This window comes from Equus quagga, chromosome 3 (genome assembly GCF_021613505.1).
Source record: "Equus quagga isolate Etosha38 chromosome 3, UCLA_HA_Equagga_1.0, whole genome shotgun sequence".
NCBI classification, from domain to species: domain Eukaryota; kingdom Metazoa; phylum Chordata; class Mammalia; order Perissodactyla; family Equidae; genus Equus; species Equus quagga.
The window spans coordinates 43,427,143-43,443,287 of NC_060269.1; the positions used below are offsets into that span (position 1 = coordinate 43,427,143).

At 35.6% G+C, this 16,145-nt stretch overlaps 1 protein-coding gene across 2 annotated transcripts in view; it reads right to left on the reverse strand.

Moving 5' to 3' along the window:
* The window catches only part of PDGFC (platelet derived growth factor C), a 208,771-nt gene that overhangs the window by 54,370 nt on the left and 138,256 nt on the right, over positions 1-16,145 (reverse strand). The gene's annotated exons all lie outside the window — the stretch shown is intronic.

Here is a 16,145-nt window from a genome sequence, read left to right on the forward strand (position 1 = left end):
TTGTCTCTCCCTTTCCTCATTTGCAATGCAAGCTTTTCTAGAACCACTTCATTATAAACACATCCTTCAAGTCTTACTTTGTACCGTACTGTCTCTATGGGACCTTTCTGGGTGTTCTCAGCTCACCAACATCTTTCTGTTTTTGATAACCACAATATTAACTATACATATGCAACTGATCCATCTTCTTAGTTAAGCTGTTACATCCTTGAAGAAAGGAACCAATTCTCACAGACTTCTATTTTATACTGCACTATGCACAGTATCTTACACATAAGGAATCAATGATTAATTTTTTCTTAACAAATGTTAACTTTGGTTTGGAAGTTTTAGATCAGTGGTACTCATCAAGAGCTGCTATTATTCCCCTTAAGAGAATGTTTCAGAAATCTGTAGAGACTTTTTAGCTTGTCTCCATGACTAGGTGTGAGGAGGACAGTGAAATATTGTGGGCAAGGTACAAGGATGTTCAACAATAGAAAGTCTCAAAAAAACCACATTTGTCCCACATCCTCCAGGTCTTTTAAATAGTTCACTGGACATTTGTATAGGTGAAATTTCTGCTATCATTCATCTGAGTCTAGAACTTAATATTGTCTCAAATGTAAACACAAATATGTTTTACTGTTTAAGGCATATTTTCCAGAAATTCAACTATCAAATAAATTCAAAAAAATTTTAATACCTTGGAACTTTACCAAGAGTTACTCAATATTTTGGAAAACCATATCACTAACAGGAACATTGCTTATACTATTTGCATCACAATTAAAACAATTAAACATATCCAAATTAGTCCATATCTACAGCTGTCATAATCACGAGTCTACTTAAAAGATGCAAATGCTACTACCTTTTATTTTTCTAGTATAATTGTGCATGTATATTTATGTATTGAAATACTTTTTTTTAATATAAATTACTTTGTTATTATTTCAGCTTTAAATAGCATGCAGGCCATTATATTTATTTTTTTCAACAATGCACATATAAATAGATGTTTACTTCTATGAAATGCATTTCAGAATCCTAAAAAGGACATTGCAAAACTTTTCTTAAAGGGAGGTCTTGCATGGTTGTAAAACATTGATAGATCAAAAAAAAAAAAAAAGTCCAGGAGGAGAGTTCAAGATGGTGGCACAGGAAGACTCTGAACTCATCACCTTTCATGGACACAACAAGTTTATAGCTACTTGTGGAATAATTTCCCTCTGAAAAGGACCCAAGGACTAGATGAACAGAACCTCCACAACAAAAGATACAACTGATGCATACAGAAGGGTAGGAGAGGCAGAGACATGGCCTCACAGGGACTCCATCCCAGGCATGGTGACTCAAAATTGGGAGGGACCCCAAAATACCCAACTCTCCCTCCAGAAGAGAAAGGACTGTGCCCCACCTCAGCCACTATGAAGACCCTTGGTGATGGTACCGAAAAGATGAGCCCCTCAAATCTCTGGTTTTGAAAATCAACTGAGATTAAGACCAGGTGAACCACAGAACTGTAGGGAATGGAGAACTTGCCCTTAGGGCACTCACAGACAGACCTACTTGCCCTGAGATCCACCACAAAAGCAAGAGTTTAAAAAGCGCCTAGACTACAAGAGAGGGGATTCACTCGCTAATCTTAAAGAGGCTACTGGAGAAGCAGGAACCTGCTGGGACCAGCCTGCAAATAATGCTGTTTGTGCTCCACTCACTCTGTGCCATAACCAAGCTGGAGGAGTGCCTTGGGAGCCACCCATGCAGCACATCACCTGAGCCACATGTGGGCCAAGAAAGTGCCCTGAGCCTTGCTCTTCTCGGGCAGCAGCTGAGCCATAACTGGGTGAGGTAAGTGACCTGAGTCCTGTTCACCTTGTGCACAGACTAAGGTACAACTGTGACAGCTAAGCACCCCAAGCCCGGCTCATCTCACACGAGACTGAGCTGCAGATGGGATGGGCAAGGACCTTGAACCTTGCCCTCCCTATCCAGCAGGGAGAATGCCCCATGACCTGCCTACCTTGCACCACAGCCATGGCCCTCCCACAGCCTGCAGCCCATAGCCCACATGTGGGACAACCATTGAGTGGCTGGCTCTGGAGGCAAGGGAATATTGCACTTCTGGGCCACATGGGAACATCTACCAAGACCACTCCTTTAAGACTGAGAGAAGTAGCCAGTTAGCCCAATACATATAGACAAACACAGAGAGCAGGCAAAATGAAAACACAAAGGAAAATGTTACAAACCAAAGAGGAAAGCAAATCCCCAGAAAAAGAGCTTAATGAAACAGAAATAAGCAACCTACCTGACAAAGAGTTCAAAGTAATGGTCATAAGGATGGTCTCAAACTCAGGAGAAGAATGGATGAAAACAGTGAGAACTTCAACAAAGAGACAGAAAAATATAAGAAAGTACTAAACACAAGTTGTAACTGCACAGAAAAATATACCAGAGGGGTTCAACAGTAGAATGGATGAAATGGAAGCATGTATCAGAGAGCTGGAAGACAAAGCAATGGAACACCCAGTCAGAGCAGCAAAAGGAAAAAGGAATCAAAAAGAGTGAGGACATCTTAAGAGACCTCTGGGACATCAAGTGGAATAACAATCACATCATAGGGGTCCCAGGAGGAAAAGAAAGAGAGAAATGGCCAGAAAAAATATTTGAAGAAATACTAACTGAAAACTTCCCTAATGTGGGGAATGAAACAGACATCTAGGTCCAGGAAGCTGAGAGAGTTCCAAATAAGATGAACCCACCAAGTCACATTATAATCAAAATGGTAAATGTTAGGGATAAAGAGGGAGTCTTAAAAGCAGAAAGAGAAAAACAACTTATTATGTACAAGGGAAGCCCCATAAGGCTATCAGCAGAATTTTCAGCGGAAAGTTTACGGGCCAAAAGGGAGTGGCATGACATAGTCAAAGTCCTGAAAGAAAAAAAATTCCAACCAAGAATTCTCTACCTGGAAACTTTATCATTCACAATTGAAGGAGAGATGAAGAGTTCAAGATAAGCAAAAGTTAAAGGAGTGTATTACCACTAAAACAGCGTTACAAGAAACGTTAAAGGAACTTCTCTAAGCTAAAAAGAAAGGGCACTAATTAATAAAAAGAAAACATATGAAAGTAAAAGTCTCACTGGAAAAGAAAATAAATAATAAAGGTAGTAGCTAAATCACTTATAAAGCAAGTATGAAGGTTAAAAGACAAAAGTATTAAAATTAACTAAACTTACAATAATTAGTTAAGGCATGCATAAAATAAAAAGATGTAAAATGTATCATAAAACATATAAAAGGTGGGGGGGGCAAAAAAATATAAAGCTTTAGAATGTGTTCAAATTTAAGTTGCAATCAATTTAAAAGAGACTATTATATACTTAGGATGTTATATGTGAACCTCAGGGTAACCACAAAGAGAAAGCTTACAATAAATACACAAATGAGAAAGAAATCCAAACATAATACTAAAGAAACCCATCAAATTGCAAGGGAAAAAAGAAACAGAAGAAGAAAGAAATAGAAAGGATACAAATACAAAAACAGCCAGGAACAATCAACAAAATGGCACTAAGTACATACCTATCAATAATCAATTTAAAAGTAAATGGAAAAAATTCTCCAAACAATCCATAGGAATGGATATAAAAACAAGACCTATGCTACCTACAAGAGACTCATGTCAGATCTAAAGACACACACAGACTGAAAGTGAAGAGATGGAGAAAGATATTCCATACGAATGAAATGAAAAGAAAGTTGGGGTAGCAATACTTACATCAGTCAAAACAGATTTTAAAGCCAAGACTGTAACAGAAGACAAAGAAAGGCATTAAATAACGATAAAAGGGTCAATCCAACAAGAGGATATAATGTCTGTGAATATCTATGCACCCAACATAGAAGCACCTAACTATATAAAGAAAATATTAACGAACATAAAGGAAGAAACTGACAGCAAACCAATAAATACTAGAGGAATTTAATATCCCACTTCCATTGATGGATAGATCATCTAGACATAAAATCAATAAGGAAACAGTAGTCTTAAACACATTAGACCAGATGGACTTAATAAATATATACAAAACATCTCATCTGAAAACAGCAGAACACACATTCTTTTCAAGTGCACATGGAACATTCTCTAGGATAGAGCACACATCAGGCCACAAAACAAGCCTCAATAAATTTAAGAAGACTGAAATCATATCGAGCATCTTTTCTGAACACATAGTATGAAACTAGAAATCAACTGCAAGAAGAAAACGGAAAAAAACACAAACACATGGAGACAACAACATGACATTAAACAACCAATAGGTCAATGAACAAATCAAAGAGGAAATCAAAAAAACCTTGCAACAAAAGAAAGTGGAGACACAATGTTCCAAAATCTTTGGTCTGCAGAAAAAGCAGTTCTGAGAGGGAGGCTCTTACCAATAGAGGCCTACCTCCAGAAAGAAACAAAATCTCAAATAAACATTCTAAATTTACACCTGAAGGAACTAGAAAAAGAACAAACAAAGCCCAAAGTTAGTAGAAGGAAGGAAATAATAAAGATCAGAGCAGAAATAAATGAAATAGAGACTAAAACAATAATAGAAAAGATCAATGAAACTAAGTCTTGGTTCTTTCAAAAGATAAACAAAATGGATAAATCTTTAGCCAGATCCATCAGGCCAAATAAATAAAATCAGAAATGAAAGCAGAGAAATTACAAACAAAACCATAGAAATACACAGGATCATAAGAGACTATTACAAACAAATATAAGCCAACAAACTGGACAACCTAGAAGAAATGGGTAAAATTCTAGAAACATACAATCTTCCAAGACTGAATCAAGATGAAACAGAATATCTGAATGGACAGATTACTAGGAATGAAATTGAATCAGTAATCAAAAAACTCCCAACAAACAAAAGTCCAGGACCAGATGGTTTCACAAGTGAATTCTACCAAACATGTAAAGAAGAGTTAATACTTATCTTTCTCAAATTATTAGAAAAAATTGATGAGGAAGGAATACTTCCAAATTCATTTTATGAGGCCAGTATTACCCTGATAGCAAAACCAGACAAAGACACTACAAAAAAAGAAAACTTCAGGCCAATATTCCTGATGAACATAGATGCAAAAATCCTCAACAACATATTAGCAATCTGAATTCAACAATACATTAAAAGATCACACACCATGATCAAGTGGGATTTATTCTGGGGTTGCAAGGATGGTTTAACATCTACAAATCATTCAACGTGATACACAACATCAATAAAATGAAGGATAAAAATCATACGATCATCTCAATAGATGCAGAAAAAGCATTTGACAAAATTCAACATCCATTTATGATAATAACTCTCAACAAAGTGTGTACAGAGGGAACATATATCAACATAATAAAGGCCATATATGACAAACCCACAGAACGTCATATGCCACATGAAAAGCTGAAAGCTTTTCCTTTAAGATCAAGAACAAGACAAGGATGCCCAATCTCGCCACTTTTAGTTAACATAATATTGGAAGTCCTAGCCAGAGCAATTAGGCAAGAAAGATAAGTAAAAGGCATCCAAATTGGAAAGGAAGATATAGAGTTGTAATTATTTGCAAATGACACAAAACTATATACAGAAAATTCTAAAAATGCTACCATAAATTACTAGAACTAATAAATTAATTCAGCGGGATACCAAATTAATATACAGAAACCTGTTGTATTTCTATACACTAATAAAAAATAGCAGAAAGAGATATTAATAAGACAATCCCATTTACAATTGCACCAAAAAGAATAAAATACATAGGAATAAATTTAACCAAGGAGATGAAAGACCTGTACTCTGAAAACCATAAACACTGATGAAAGAAATTGAAGGTGACACAAATAAATGGAAAGATATACCATGCTGATGAACTGGAAGAATTAACATTGCTAAAATGTCCATACCACTCAAAGCAATCTAGAGATTCAATGCAATCTCTATCAAAATACCAATGGCATTTTTCACAGAACTAGAACAGATAATCTTAAAATCTGTACGGCACTACAAAAAACCCCAAACAGACAAAGCAATCTCGAGAAAGAAGAATAACACAGGTAGTATCATAATTTCTGATTTCAAACTATACTACAGAGCTATAGAAATCAAAACAGTATGGTACTGGCATAAAAAAAGACATATAGATCAATGGGAACAGAACAGAGAGCCCAGAAATAAACCCATCCACATTTGTTCAATTAATCTATGACAAAGGAGGCAAAAACAGACAACAACAGGGAAAAGAGTCTCTTCAATAAATGGTGTTGGGAAAACTGGACAGCTACATGCAAAAGAATGAAACTGGACCACTATCTTACACAATAAACAAAAATAAACTCAAAGTGGATTAAAGACCTGAATGTAAGACCTGAAATCATAAAACTCCTAGAAGAAAACATAGGCAGTAAGTCTCTTCCATTGGTCTTAGCAATATTTTTTTGGATCTGTTTCCTCAGGTAAAGGCAAGAGGAGCAAAAATAAACAAATGGGGCTATACCAAACTAAAAAGCTTTTTCATAGTGAAGAACACCATCAGCAAAAAGAAAAGGTAACCTAGTGAATGGGAGAAGACGTTTGCCAATGACATAGCCAATAAGGGGTTCATCTCCAAAATATATAAAGAACTCATACGACTTAATATCATAAAAGCAATCTGATTAAAAAATGAGCAGAGGAACCAAATAGACATTTTTTCAAACAAGACATTCAAATGGACAACAGGCACATGAAAAGATGTTCAGCATCACTAATCTTCAGGGAAATGCACATCAAAACCACAATGAGATATCATTTCACACCTGTCAGAACGGCTATCATCAAAAAGACAAAAAATAAGTTTTGGTGAGGACATGGAGAAAAGGGGACCTTTGTACACTGTTGGTGACGTAAACCGGTGCAGCCACTATGGAAAACAGTACGGAGGCTCATCACAAAATTAAAAATAGAACTACCATACAATCCAGCAATTCCACTTCTGAGTATTTCTCCAAAGAAAATGAAAACACTAATTCAAAAAGACATGTGCACTCCTATGTTCACTGTAACATTCTTTACAATAGCCAAGCTATGCAAACAACCTAAGCATCCAACGATAGATGAATTGATAAAGAAGATGTGGTATATATACAATTGAGTGTTACTCAGCCATATCAAAAAAAGGAATCTTGCCATTTGTGACAACATGGATGGACCTGGAGGATATTATACTAAGTGAAATAAGTCAGACAGAGAAAGACAAATACTGTGTGATTTCACTTATACGTGGAATCTAAAAAAATAAAACAAACAAGACAAAACAGGAACAGATTCATAGATACAGAGGACAAACTTGTGGTTACTACTGGAGAGGAGTGGGAGAATGGGCAAAATAGATGAAGGGGATTAAGAGGTACAAACTTCTAGTTTAAAATAAATAGCCATGGGGATGTAACGTACAATGTAGAGAGGACAGTCAATAATATTCTAATAACTTTGTAGAGTGACAGAAGGCAATTAGACTTATCGTGGTCAGCATTTCATAATGTATATAAATATTCAATCCCTATATTGTACAACTGAAACTAATATAATATTGCATGTCAATTATAACACCTCAACAAAAAAGTCTAAATTTAGTAGATACCAGACAACTAAAAGTAATATATTTTGTGCAGTATCGAATTTACAGAAGAAAAAATTGTTGAAAAAGGACAACGTATAAAATGAATCAATTATACCTATACATTTTTGTCCTAAGGAAGTATCCAGAACTCTCTTCTGGCACATAACTCAGCCTGTTTCAGCCTCATTTTCTTATCCTTGAGTTGAGGGCAATGTTACCTAGCTTACAGGGATGTTCTAAGAAAGGAAAAATGGGACAGCACAAGTGCAGTGCCTAAAGCATTGTTGGCACACAGCTGCCACTCAATAAAGTTTGTCGTCTTCTCTGTCCTGCATCCCTTGCCCTCACCCCCACATCTACCTTTCAATATAACCTTAGGAGTTTGACAGCAATAAATAAGAAAACTCAAATACTAAGGGGAGAAAATATTTCCACTATATCATGTGACAAGTCTGGGTTATAAACTACAAATGCATAAGCCAGCCAGTATAACTATTCCAGGAGTTTTGGTGGACATGGGTGGTGGGACTCGGAAGGGGGTGGGGACAGGGGTAAGAGGAGTTGGGTAGAACAGACCTAAGTAGTTATTTCAGATATACTTGGAACAAAAGATGATAACTACCATTTTAAATCAAAGGGTAATTTTTATATCAAGACTGTTTATATGTGAAACAAAGCTTCTATTCATAGAATATCTGCTATGTTCTGTGCTTGGGCGGTGAACCTGTCTGATGAAGGTTACCACCGCTGCTAGTTTGAAGAGGGCCAGATTTCAGGTCTGGTCAATCATTCTACAAGTATTTATGGAGCACTGACTTGGAGCAAAGTGCTACGCTAGATTCTCAGGATACGAAGATGAAACTAGAGCTTCTTTGGGCTCAGGGTCCATAAAACACTTTGGTGAGTGCCCTAATGAGAGCATGTAGGAAATACTGTGGAATCCTGGCAGAGGGAGAGTAATTCTATACAGTGAGATTAGGGTCAGTTTACAAAGGACTTGACATCTGCGCTGTCAATGAGTACTGACGGATCAGGGGTGAAAAAGAAATGCATTCTACCAAGAAGTACATACAATACGTAAAACGTAATAGAAGAAAGAAGGAGTCAGCCATGTCAACTGTGAATAGAGGATGGGAGACAAAGAAGCAGACGGAGATCAAGCTGGAAAAACAGCTGTGGGTGAGAAGGCCTTGGAATTTCAGAGTCAGATGTTAGAATATTATTTTGTAAGCCAACATTGCAAACAGGTAGGCACAGTTTCAAAAGCCTCTGTTTCTTTAAAAATTTTAAGTCAACATTTTAAAAAATGGAATTTCACAAAAAAGTCTGGATTTCTGGCTTTTTTTTTAAATTTGAAAATCTGGTAATACTAAATATTATTAGCCCTGGCACGACTCTGTGAGGGCTCAGATTTCCAGAACTGGTGTCAGCTCCAGGAAAGGGAGAACTTTTATTTAATTTATTGTCTTATTCCTAGCACCTATGTGCTAGGCACACAGTAAACACTCTATCTGTATTTGCTGAATGAAGGAATGAACACTGGGCCTTCATTCCTTGGCATCAATTCAAGTAATTCCTCCTTCAAAAGAAGGAGGAATTCCTTTATTACTCCATAGCGAGGACCAAGTGGAAATAGCTTTTTAAAAATCCCTATCTACTTTCTATGCTGGTTTTGAAAAAATACCCAGATATTCACTTATTTACATTATCTACCCCTGTAGGCATTTGAGTTTGCCATCCTTTCAGCCTATGAGGTACAGGCGTCAAGGTTTCAATGAGAGGAGTAACACAGATGTATAATCATTGCACATTTGAGGAATGCCAGGAAACAGCAACATTTCAAATATGGGTAGAAAGAAAAGATCTTTAAACAAATGCATCCTGAAAAGGAGCAGTCAAGGAAACAAGAGGAAAAGCATCATGAGCGGGGGCAGAGAATTAAGGGAAGGGGAAGGGGGACTCTCCACCAGAAGCAGAAGTGGTCAGCAGTGCAAAGGGCCAAAGAAAGATCAAAGGAGATGAAAACCAAAAAGATCCACTGGATTTGCAAATTATGAAGTTGTTTTCAATGAACTCATTGAGCTGAATGCATAGTATCAAAAATTTTCTTCAGACCATTTTAAAAATAACTATTATAATGGGGCCAGCCCCGTGGCCTAGTGGTTAAGTTCAGCATGCTCCATTTTGGTGACCCGGGTTCAGTTCCTGGATGCAGACCTACACCACTCGTCAGCGGTCATGCTGTGGCAGCAACCCACATACAAAATAGAGGAAGACTGACATGGATGTTAGCTCAGGGTGAATCTTCCTCAGAAAAAAAAAAAGAAAAAAACCCTATTATAATCTTGCTAATAGAAGCATCTTAAGAGAAAAAAATATCATGCGCAAGAAACCTAAAACTAACAACTCACATATCTATCTTACTGTACATGATTTTCTTTTCATTTCTGTTAAAAAAGAAACACTATTATGTGTTTATCTGCTTGGTAAGCTCTTTAAAGGTATTTAAAAGGAATTTTTAATCACACACGGAAATATGTGGATTATAAATGTAAAGAATTTATTAAGGAACAAAAAAGTCTTAAACTTGGCTTTATCTAACTTACATACTGATACAAAAATCACTGCTCTGCAAATAAGAGGAGTGACAAGTACATTACTACTTTTTTCATGAAGATTTTCTACTGAATTTGATGACATTAAAAAAAAATTAACCTTTATAACAATTTCTGGATGTGCAGTTAGACTGCTGGCAATTAATTCTCACATGCTCACACAAGTCTAACACATACATTTATCATAGTACTTTAAAAATCTAGACAGCTTTGCATTCCATGAAGGTTAAATGAAATGAACATCTAAAAAAGTACTATGTTCTTTGCCTACAAAAGAGCAGAACTTAACATATGCTACTAATTCTTTCACAGTAAATTAGGCATTTTTAGACTTTTTCCAGAAGTGGTGTCATATAACAATATAATTCTAAATTTCATCCAATTATTCTACCATTAACTTTTATATTCATACCCAACAATTGTTTAGATATCTATGGAATTGAAAAGCATTAATAAAATCATTATTTACTAACGCTTAGTTTTCCCTCTTAATCAAAACAGTAAATGCTCTTGCTAAAGGATATAGTCACAAAACTAGCCATTTTTACTTAAATCATATTCAAGATCATGCATAATAGACCAACTGAGGGTCTACCTGAAAAGTATTCCCACGCCTCATTGTTGCCATCTGATCTTCAAAGCAGAGAAAGACAAAACAAAACAAAAATCATTTTCACTTGATTCCGTATTTCCTTTTGACTTGTTTGAGACTATAGAATGTGGCTGAAAAAAGACTAATTCAGGGCTGGCCCGGTGGTGTAGTGGTTAAGTTCACATACTCTACTTCCGCGGCCTGGGGTTTGCTGATTCAGATCCCCGGGTGTGGACCTACACACCGCTCATCAAGCCATATTGTGGCAGCATCCCCCATACAAAATAGAGGAAGAGTCGCAACAGCTGTTAGCTCAGGGCCAACCTTCCTTCCCCAAAAAAAGAAAAAAAAAGGAAGAAGAAGAAAGAAAAAAAAGAAGAGAAAGAGAAAGAAGAAAGACTAATGCATTAAATTCAGTCATCCATTTGCAGAATATGGGATTCATTGCAGTAGTTGGTTGGTCAGTATACTACAACACAGCCCAAAACATTAAGAAGAAAATGAAGAGTGAAAACAATGACAAAAGATATCTGTAGGTCGTAGGCAAATGAAAGGGAGATGACAAAACCCAGCAACGTTCAACACATAAAGTGAAATCACAAAACATAATCATCCTTAAATGCAGAAATCTACGCATGTCCAGGTGACCGTTCTAGAGACAAGGTAATCCTGACAATACGCTCTCAGGTATTAATTTCCATCATGCACAATTGCTCACATCAGTATTTAAAGGATTTACTAAACCTATTTTATGAGCCAATCAAACATCACTTTCTCACGGCAACATGATACAGAGCACACAGCGCTTAAGTGGTTTATAATGATCACTCCCTTTCTCTAACATACCCCTGGGGACCCGTGGAGGATTTATGTTCTTTTATGTTTAACAAACAAGTCTGGTATTGTAGACAAAATTTTCGTTCTCATGTGGGAATTTAAAAACGGTGAGGACATGAGGGCTGCTTTCTTACTCGTAAGGATTGTGAGGAGTAAACCAAAGAAATAAATTCACTGGTAAACGTAATTGTCAGACACCCAACTTCCTTCAACAAAAATAAACCAACCCTGCAAAACAGGCTGTTTCTAGTTCATACTAACTAAAACCCTGTCAATTAAATCAACCCCATGAATTATCGAACCTGACGGTGGTGGGAAACCCTGCCAACAAATGAATGGGGATCTTAAAAAGGCCTGGCTCTGCAAGTGTCAGCTGGAGCCGGAGCTTGCAGGGGAAGGCAATAAAATTAATAATATGACAATTATTCCGCAGTGCTTACTGGCTTATATTTCAGTTTAGCAGAATGCAACTCATACACAGAATAGAAGTTTTAGATCCATTTTTGGACTCCAAAATGTTTATCCATGCTTTAACTTATATTGAAAATAAATTTAGTAATAATTACAGATATTAATTGCTTTTATACATTAATTCATTCAATCCTCACAACAATAATAAAAAGTTGATACTGTTATTGTGCCCATTTTATAGATTATAAAATACGGAAAAGCTAAGAACGTGGCCAAGGTGACACAGCAACTAAATGGAGAGCCAAGGTTTCAGTTTGGCCAGTTGGATTCCAGAGCCCACGCTCTTAAGGCTAAGCCACACTGCCTATTATATTTAAAATATGCCTCCATAATTATATTTGCTTTATTTTGAGGCCTAACTGCACAGAATCTGTGTGCCTTTGTTCAAATTGGCCAAATGATCTTGTTCAATGGCTGGAGAAACATTAAGTGTCATTCAAATAAAACTGATCAGTCAACTTGATAATTTGGGTATATACATTTTACAGATATTTATTTTAATTAACTCGGCACTACTTATTTTTAGCCATTCTAAATTCTTTATGAATTTCAAATCTACATAGGAACTGTGTAAGTAAAACCAACAAGCACGCTTCAGAGGACTGACCACACATGGTGGAGTACCACTAATGAAAATATGAGAGTCTCACCTGCAAGAAATGGTTACACTGTACACATACATGGTGGGATTGTACATGGCAAGAAATTAACGGTTTAAAATTACCTTGTTCCTAAATAAAAATACTGCAAATATATGAACCATGAATTCAATCCGAAAATCTAGAAAAATCAAGGAAAACAAAACAAAGTATAAGGTGAAAACTAATGAAGACAAAAACTATAAAAGACATATTAAAAAAAAGTTAGAATTCAGAATTAAAACCAAAAGCTGGTTCTCAGAAAGGAAGGAGAAGGAGAGAGAAAAGGAAAATGAATGAAGAATTTATATGGTTAGGAATGAGGAAGAAAATATAATCACAGATGAAAATGTATTTAACATTTGTAAGTATGTTTTATGTAACTTTATGCCAATTAAATCTGAAAAGCTAAGTGAAAAGGATGACTTACTAGAAAACATGAATTATCAAAGTTGACGGAAAAAGTAGAGAAAGTGAACAGAGTGATAACTCTAAAAGAAATTAAAAAGGTTGTCAAATATTTATCAATAAAAAAAGATGTGACGGCAGGGAGTTTTATAGGAGTTCTATCTGACTTTAAAGGACCATATAATTCCAATTTTATATGAGCAATCGTAAAAAAACTGAAAATGGCAGATATTCACCCAATTAATAATAAAAAAAGCTAGCCTAAATCTTATGAACATAGTTAACAATACTGTATCATATTCTTGAAAGTCGCTAAGAGAGTAGATCTTAAATGTTCTCACCACAAAAAAGAAATGGAATTACGTGGCATGAAGGAGGTGTTAGTTAACGCTACAGCAGTAATCCTCCTGCAATATTTAAGTGTATCACATCAACATTTGTACACCTTAAACTTGCCCAATACTATATGGCACTTATATCTCAATAAAGCTGGAAAAAAGTAAAAATACCTAATAAATGAAAAAGTATTATATCAAAGTTCTTTGAAATGGTAATATCAAACATTAAAAATTAAGACCAATTTGACTCATAAATTGAGGGAAATGCAAAAAATTCCAAATAAAATTGGATCGAGTATCATCCATCAGGGTGTTAAAAGATAATAATTCATAAGAGTATGGATTTACCTTATGAACATAAGGATGAATATAAGAATGACCTTTTAGAATATTAAAAAGAGAAAACTATATAATCATATTAATAAATGCTGAAACAATATGATAAAATCAACTGTGTAGATGAAAATTGAGTAAACTGTGAATAGCAGGAAACTTTCAAATCATGTTAAAAAATTATTGAATGGAAACTAACTGCAAGTATTACATTAAATAAAATTAAAGTCATTCTCATTAAAGTTAGAACAAAGACAGAATTGTCCATTCTCACCACTATTTTCAGCATTTTGAAGGGAGGTTTTAGCTAAAAAGAAAGAAAGAACATAAATGCAATAGAAATAGAGAAGAGTGATCTTTGGTTGATAAGTGATTTCCGTGGGAACAGACTGTAGTGGGGTAAGCAGAGAAGAGCTGGAAGAGCTTGGAAATAATCCAGGTGTGGATGGGTGACCTGGAGTACGGTAGGGCAGGTGGAGGTGAAGAAGGGTTACATGCTGTATATATTTGGAAAGTAGATAAAACCATTTGGAACTAAAATAATTTAGCAAAGTGTCTAAATAGAAGATCAATATGCAAATATTAATAGTTTTTCTTTATGACAGCAAAAAACAAACTGAATACAGAAAAAATCTTTCACTTTAAAATTATAAAGATATGTAGTAATAAATTTTACCAATAAAATATAAACACTATATGAAGAAATTCATTCAATATTACTAAATGATAAAAAGATGTGAATTTACCAGAATTTTTGTCAAAATCCCAAGTCTTCTAAAATGTTTGTACAAAATAATAATCTTAGTAATAAAGTAAACAATATGTAGTACGTACTACATGCCAGATGCTTTGTAAATATGAACTCACTCAATCTTCAAACGCAACCCTATCCACAGCTACTATTATTTACCCATATTACAGATGGGGAAACTGAGGTACAAAGGGGTAATATAACAAGGCAAAAGTCATACAACTAAGAGCAATAGACCTTGGGTAGGAACCTTGCTTTAGGTTCCAGAGCCCATATTCTTAACCATTACACAATACTCTCTCTAAAGAGGACGCCACAAAGACTCATCCAGTGCCAAATGCGTTGTTGAGAATTCTGACTTAAACTCTCCAGACCCTCTTCTTTAAGATGGCAATAATATTCACTAACTCTTAAGGTTGTTGTGAGGATTAAAGGAGAGAATGCACATACCACTGTAGAGTGGTGTCTAACAAATAGGTTGCTCAGTATATGGTAGGCTTTCTTTTTAATAATTGCTGTCCTCACAACCATACATGCAACCCATGGAAGACCTCACCCTGTGGAAGAGCAAACCCCAGAATTCACTTAGTGATAATTTATTATTCACTTAGTGATAATTTGCATGGAACACTATTTTTGGCTCATGGCAGACCTCACAACCAGCCTCCTTGGCCATTCTCCCCTGCGGGAGTAACGTCCTAAATCTAGCCTGCCTAAAACAATCTAAGCATATATATGTTTGCTATTTTTATTAACAGTTGCTCCTTTCATTGTACTAGAATACAGATTCATTAACAGATTGTGAAAATACTGAATACTTTTGTGTCAGTATTTTTATGCCCTATAAAATAGGCACAATAACAGTATCAACTTTATGATTGTGGAGATTAAATGATTTAATGTATAAAAAGCACTCACTTACATGCTCTGCACTTTTTCCGAGACTGATCAGTCCCTGAAATATGTGATTACCTATCCTCAGTCAACTACTGGGTGTAAGTATGCATTTTTACAGAAACAGCACATCATATCATTGTACTATTACCAAAATACTGCCCAGATTTAGGCAGCTAATGTTACTAAGTCAATTCAGAGGTTGCTCTCAAGACAAGGTATGGTATTCATCTTCCTCTCTCCTCTAAGGACCACTTCTCTTACTCTTCATCACTATCTTGTAATTAGTTTTAAAACAAAAATCTCATTAACATTTAGGCTTGTCTTGCGCGATGCTTTGTGGTGTGTGGCTGTTATTAAACACATATTGAGTGAGTCACTATTAAATTAGTAATAATTAAATAACATTTCACATAAATGACAGACAATATACCTTTATTACGTGTGCCAAATGAACCACTGTAGTATTGACAGAAAGTTGAGGAAAGAAATTTAAGAAAGGAAATTAACATTCTATTTAGACTTAAGAAAAATTTTTCTCTCATGGATTATCGCCTTGTCATTTTCCCTTCTACTTTCAATACATAGGGTAAGAATAAAGGGACAGCATGCCAGTAGAGGTAGGTGGA